This window comes from Pinus tabuliformis, chromosome 3_2 (genome assembly GCF_031772625.1).
Source record: "Pinus tabuliformis cultivar Carrire ecotype Pingquan chromosome 3_2, CPIR1, whole genome shotgun sequence".
Lineage (NCBI taxonomy): Eukaryota > Viridiplantae > Streptophyta > Pinopsida > Pinales > Pinaceae > Pinus > Pinus tabuliformis.
In genome coordinates this window covers 284,443,578-284,450,909 of record NC_142302.1, presented here as the reverse complement: position 1 = coordinate 284,450,909, position 7,332 = coordinate 284,443,578, and positions in this window count along the sequence as shown.

Here is a 7,332-nt window from a genome sequence, read left to right as displayed (position 1 = left end):
ATGAGTCAGTTTATGTGTGAGCCTAGGAAGGTTCACTGGGTGGCTGCAAAACACATTTTGCGGTACTTGCAGGGGACAGTGGATTATGGTCTGGACTACAGGTAGGGAGATGGAGTGAGATTGGCACGGTACACTGATTCTGATTGGGCAGGTTGTGCTTCTGATAGGAAGAGCACTTCAGGGTGTTGTTTTGGGTTGGGTTCAGCAGTAGTGTCATGGTTCAGCCGGAAGCAGTAGTCAGTAGCATTGAGTTCAGCAGAAGCAGAGTATATGGCAGCCAGTCTAGCCAGTTGTGAGGCCATCTGGCTTCGCAAGATGTTGTTTGGCTTATTTGGTCAGCCGTTGAGACCTTCAGTGATTTACTGTTATAATCAGAGTTGCATTAAACTCACGGAGAATCCAGTGTTTCATGACAGGTCAAAGCATATCGGGATCATATATCATTTCATCAGAGACTATGTTCAGAAGGGAGCTGTGAAGCTTGAGTATATTTCCACTGATGAGCAGGTTGCAGATATTCTTACCAAAGCCTTACCACGGGGCAAGCATGTCTACTTCAGAGACAAGATGGGTGTGGTGAGGAACACCTTCCTCGGTAAGAGGGAGTGTTGAAATTTGGTACCGGAGGATAGGTGGTTCCCTTAGGCTTTGATATTTGGCCTAGGGAAAAGTGTCCAAAAGAATTTAATTTTTCTCCTAAAGTGACTTTATAATTTTATAAAGTTAAATCTAATTTAAAAGTGACTTTAAATGATAAAGTTACTAAGTCTAATTTTAAAGTGACTTTTATAAAGTCAATGAAAAATTAGAAAGGAAAAGTGACTTTGGAAATAAATGACTAAGTGGGTCTTTATTAAGGTGGGGTGAATTAAAAAATAAAAAGTGAGATTTAAATGAGCATTTAATCTCAGCCATTGATCTAAATCTATTTCAGCCATTGGATTTAGAGATCACCCAAAAGTCACTTGGGTCACCCAAAAGTCATTTGGAGTTATATTAAGGGAGGAAAAGGAGGAAAAGATCACATTCGATTCAATTCTTTCATGAGCAAATTGGGAGAAGGAGAGAAGGAGAGCAAGAGAGCAAGAGAGATTTCTGAGCAGGGAGGAGAAGGAGACAGCAGCTTGGCACACATTCCAAGGCAGTAGTTGAGCAGATTTGTACAGCTGATTCAGCACACAGTGAAAGGCAAATTTTGGCACAATTTTTGAGGAGTGGTTTGCACAAAAATCAAGGAGCAGTTCGCTGATTTTTCTGCACACAAAACGGAGGTCGTACAGCATTTATTGCTGTCCTGTTTGCTGTAATTTCCAGATTGCTATGAGGCACGGGAAAGGAGATAAGTTGTAAATTTGCTTGGTGATTTTTTGCTGAATATTTCTCACTGTAAAAGGCAATTTTCAGAAATAAAGAAGAGCTCTCAAACTGGTTTTCCCCAAGAGTTGTAGGGGGCTTTTCCAAGGTCACATTGACAAAAAATATCAGCGTTTAAATGTGTTTTAATGTCTGTTTATTACCGCTGATTTTTATTTCTGCAATTTCCAGCATTCTGTAAAATTTCCAGAATTTGTGTTTTCAGCAAATTTTTTTTTTTTCAGCTTGTTAAATGTATGGTTATGGGAAAGGGCATTTAACTATATGGGAGAAATAAGGAGAAACTGAAAACCGGGGTGGGAAAACAGAAATTTCTACAATTAGTTGTCTTTGCTTCATTAATTCTAGTTGTTGCTTCGACTTTCTTAGTCTCTTGGCTTTTCCCATTTGTTGAGTGTTGACTCAACAAGCAAAACAAAATGTAGACATAGTTGTTGCCTGCAATAAAACATCTTTTTGATGACTCCTTTGTTCAACTTCTACAAAAAAAAAACCTAGTCTACCAATTCTCTATAGAAAAAATATTTTCACAAACCCCTTTTATATTAAAAAAAACAATATTACAATGCTAACCTCCAACAACACCACCCCTTTATTTAAAAAAAATAAATTATATAAACTCTATAAACTATTAAAAAATAACATAAGCTTTTTTAAAACCATACCTTCAAGCTCACTTTCTTTTAAAAAAAAAACATATTTTCGAAATAAAAATCCCTTTTATTTGCACAACCAATCTTCTCTCCTCAAACCTTGCATAATCCCCTTTGAAAAATCTTTAACCAGAGCCCTTTAAATAAAGAACAACACTTTTAAAATAATCCTTTTTAAACGTACGAAACCACTTAAAATGTTTTTCGTTTAGTGCAGAACCGAAATGACCTTTCGGACCTTAAAGAAAAAAATAGTTGTTTTTTTTTCCTAAACTTTGTTCCGTGTTGAAAATTTTATGCTCAACAACTTGACATACAACGTTTAGTTGTGAATGGTCAACACACTTACTGATGCCAAATGGCAGCGCTGAATCGCTCTTTTCATGAATTTCGTTAACTTTTCCACGAGCCAGGAGAGAAAGGCGGAACTGCCTAGCTTGCAGTGGCTTCTCTTCGACTTCGATCTGCTCTTGAAGTGCCTTCTTCGAGTCTCCATCCTCGAGCTCCTCTGGAACTTTGTATTTAAAAAAGTCAAATGTTGTTTTCAATATGGAACTTTATATTAAAAAAAATTCAAATTTTGCTCTTAATATGCAACTTCCTCTTTTCTCTCTCTTGATGTTCTCTTTAGGAAACTTAAGTAGACTAAGCTCTAATGTCATGACAAAGAATGAAGAATAACATGGAAAAGAGATTGGTTTTCTCAATATTATGAATCAGTTAAATAAGATTATATTGGGGACATCAACATTAAATGACTGGAGTGAGACTAAACTAAACTGGACTAACTGAAATTGAACTAGGACATTTGGATGGACAGATCCAGCAGGTGGTTAGAATTAGATTAGCCAACGCCAAATAAATGTAATTTATGGTTTAGTAGCTATAGTATTAATCCTTTACTGTGAAGTGTCTTTGTACTTCAGTGAACAATTGTGGGAGTAATTTGGTGAACACGAAATTTTTCAATCTGATCAATATTATTTAAATCATAACCACAAGAAAAAATTCAAGAGTATACATCTTACAAATATTCAAAAATATTATTTTTCATAGAAAAAAAAACTCATGAATTCTCCTAATATTTAAAATGTTAAAAGCTATCTCTAACATATAGCATTTAGATATCATTAACCCATATAATATAAATTTATTCAACAATAATATCAACAAATTAATCTCTTTAGCCGTGATCCATTAAATCATGTGGGTGGACAGGAACGTGATAATTGTGATCTAGAATCCAAAAGATTTTTCACCAAAAAGTAAAGTAAGCTCGAGTAAATATGTTATTTTTTATTTTTTTCATATTTTTAAAACAAAAATATTTGATTTTCAGACATTACCGTACTGTATTGACCTAAGTATTAGTCCACGAAGATAATCGTATCACTGAATTTTCGTACTTTTTGTACGAGTTCGGCGAATTTATACGAAAATGAGGTTGAAAATGGGATGGTGAAACACACTTGTTACTTGCGAATTCACATTTATAGGATTTTTTAGTGCCCTTTTATGATACTTTTCCGCTAGATTGTGGTCCATTGTCGGTTCTTCTTCATTGGATGAAAACATACTTGTTAACTTCGAGTATACATTAATTAATATTTTTTCATGCCTATCCTACAATGATGCTTTTATGTGACATGGTTTTGAATCAGTGAGAATTTAAGATGAAGAAGCTATGTTTGAAGGAATTTTTGAGTTGTAACTACTTGGTTGTGATCAAAATAACACTAAATTATTCTAATTGATTTGCAATTTTAGATTGTTTTCAACTTAGTTTTGAATCTTTAATTTTAAAATTAGAAATATATATTTTGTAGTATGATAAGAAAATTAATTCAATTTAATTCATAATTTCTATTTAATAGTAAGATCAAAGATTTATTGTAGCTTTCAATTTAATTTGGTTAACATTGGATATATTGAATGTTTCCCATCTATGTATCAATGGTTGCATATCATCTCTTAGATCTTGGAGCATGCCATAATAAACCACTTGCGATTTGGACAATATTCCATGTCATGTGGGATTCTCGACATCCACCCAAAATCTGTCACGATATTATTTTTATCTCACAAATACTTATTATCTTGTTTTGGGCGATATTATGCCGGCACCTTAAGTGGCATGATATTATTCTTATATGACATATACTCTTTATTGTGTTTTGGGCGATGTTATGCCGATGTCTACTTAAGTGGCTTTATTCCATGTATGTCTACTTTCTTTGAATCTCGTGTTTTATGTCAATCTTGCATTTGGGTGGGTCATCAGATTTATTTCTCTTTATTGCGTCCAACTACTTGCTGTCATTTTCTCCTTGTATATGACATCCATTACCCACATCTTTCATATCTTTCATATCTGTTGTGGTTTCCTGGGTCAAGGGGTATGGATGTCCTTCATTCTAACACGTCAGCCCAAGAGTCCTTTATCAAGGCCACCATGGAAGCTGAATCACGTAGGAAAATTGTATATGGAGGCGGGTGCTAGAGTGGCACTCAATCACTGGACGACTGACACAATATTTTAGGAGATGTTTCTGTGCCAGATGGCGACCATGCATCCCTTGACTAGTAGGGTGGTGCATATGCAGGGAATGAACGACGATCTAGGCATCGGGTTAGTTCTATTAGGACTTCATCCTCGCCACCCGCCTTGGTTTCCGACATCGAGAAGTTGAATGACCGCATAACCAGTCTGCAGAAACGTGCCCTCGTTGGTCATTAGCATTTTTTAGAGCGGTGTGATCCAAAAATGGGAATTTGGGTGGAAAAGAAGTGGAAAACGATCCTGGGCTACGTGCCTATTATTGTGCGGTTGCTTTGGGGTTGGTATAGTTTCCATTTTCTTAGTCAAGATGACCTGCAAAAGATTAAAGCAATCCCGTGGATTGATGGACGTAGCTTTCTAGAATTACATGTCCGGTTTATTGGCTTTAATTCCCTAAACAAAACCCCATAGAACAAGTTAATATGGGTGAAGCTACCTTGTCTGCCTATCAAGCTCTCAACAAAGCAGGCCCTGATGGACATTGGTAATACTATTGGGAAATTTGTTTATGTGGATCCCTGGTGTCTAGGGGCACTTGATAAACAGGTCACATGGATCTTTATTGAGAAGGAGTATCAAGGTGGCTTCCTGGATAATATAGCTTTGCACTGTGGGGAGACTAATTTAACTCAGCAACTGGATTACTGGGGCTACCTTTCAAATGTTCATTATGCCATCATATAGGACATGTACTCGCTCATTGTCCTTGGTGCCTAGGTGGTAGATTTCAAGGTTGGAACTGTATGGGGGTACTGGTGAAGTCTCAACATGGCGCTGCTCATTATCAAGGTAGAGACCCTCGTCGGAGCTCAATTATGCAATATGATTCCCATACTTTCCATCAATCTATACATGATTCCTCAAGATATGGCTCTTCGCCCATCACCATTCTATCATCTCCTTTATCATCTGTGAAGTCTTACCTACTTGAACCTATCTGTCCTAGTCAGACCATTCGACCCCCTTCCCTGGGAATCATTCCCCCCTGTCACGATATTCCCAACCTATTTCAGCCTCATGACGTCCCCTCTACATCACATGTTACGTATGTACCAGCTCCGTCACCTTCGCGTAATTCTAATCGATCTCAGGGCAACCAGAATAGTAGTACCCCATCAAATACTCCACTGGCCCCCCCTACAAACTTCGTGGGTAGTGATTTGGATTATCTCCTCCGAAGGAAGACTCTTGACTTGCACACTCTTACCATTCACAAGCTGTTGAGGCCATCTTGTCCACATATTGGTCCCACCTCAGCTGGAAACATAATTGTTCGCTATAAGAATAACTGTGGAAGTCGCCACTTTCGGGGACAGGCTAGACAAAATACTTTTAATTCCCCTATTAACTGATTTTTAGTTGATGTGCCTATCATTGATGTACCTACTTCTTGGGCCCTTGGAGCACGGATGCCTAGACAGGGTTTTCCATGAATTCCATCTTATCACTTAATATTTGGGGTTTGGTGACCCCCTCGAAGTTCTTGGCTCTTAAACACCTTTTCCTCTTTGTACATCCCTGTATTATTCTGCTACAAGAAACTATGCATTCGATTTCACATGTAATTATATATTTCCAGATAATGTTTTCAGAATGGCACACTACGGCTATTGTTGGTTTATTTGGAGGTCTTGTGGCATTATTGGATCCCCATTAGGTTCAAGCTAAGGCATTCTCATGTTCTTCGGGGATCTTACTTGATGGACATATCCGTGGACAAAAGGATCGTATCCACATCTTGAATCTGTATGGGCCATATAGAAATATGGAGGTTTTTTGGGATAAGTTGTTTTTGTCAGGGATTATGGATATGAATTCTCTTATTATAGTAGAGGAATTTAATTACATTGTTGGCATGGACAAAGTGTGGGGAATATCTAGAAAAATCAACCCACTGGCGGGTATTATTCGTGAAGCAATTATTGATCACAAATTAGTTGATATATGTCCAAAAAAGATGGTTCCCACATGGGACAATGGTAGAAATGGTTTGACAATGTGGAGAAAAGGTTGGATCAGTTTATTTTACATGAGAGCTTCATGGAGCGTCTTGGAAACATCCATACGGAGGTTATCAATAACCATTTCTTTGATCACAGGCCCATTACTCTACAATGGTGGGTGGAGGTTTTTAGACACAGGATGCCATTTAAATTTAACTGCACTTGGCTTGAGGACCAGGATTTTAACTCTTTTGTACACAAGATATGGACCCAGGAGCATATATCAGGAATATCCCCTATGGAACACATCCTGGAAAAGTTGGCTATTCTTCGAAGGGAAGTTAAAGCATGGCAGAAAAAGAAGGCTAAAGACCAGCAGAAAGAATTAGCTGATATTTAGCAAGAACTGGACTCATTTCTGCCCTAGATGATTTCTCATGTACTTCCTGATGATATCAGGACTCATATCAGCGAACTAGAGCTAAAAAAGAAGGGGATTTTATCTGCTTATGAATCCACATGGCGCCTAAAGAGTAGGGTTCTATGGATTAAGGAAGGGGATAGAAACATGAAGTTCTTTCATCGGTATGCTAACCATAGGCGCAAAATAAATACCATTTGGGAAATATATGATGAAGATGGTCAGTGCTTTCAGTCGCATGAGGATATAGGTAGGGTTATTGTCGCATATTTTCGAAATGCATATGATCGTAAGGGGGAGGCCAATGGGGGACCCATGCTATGGGTTGTAGACCTATACCCCACTATGTTTGATGATGCTGATAATGAAAATCTATTTAAA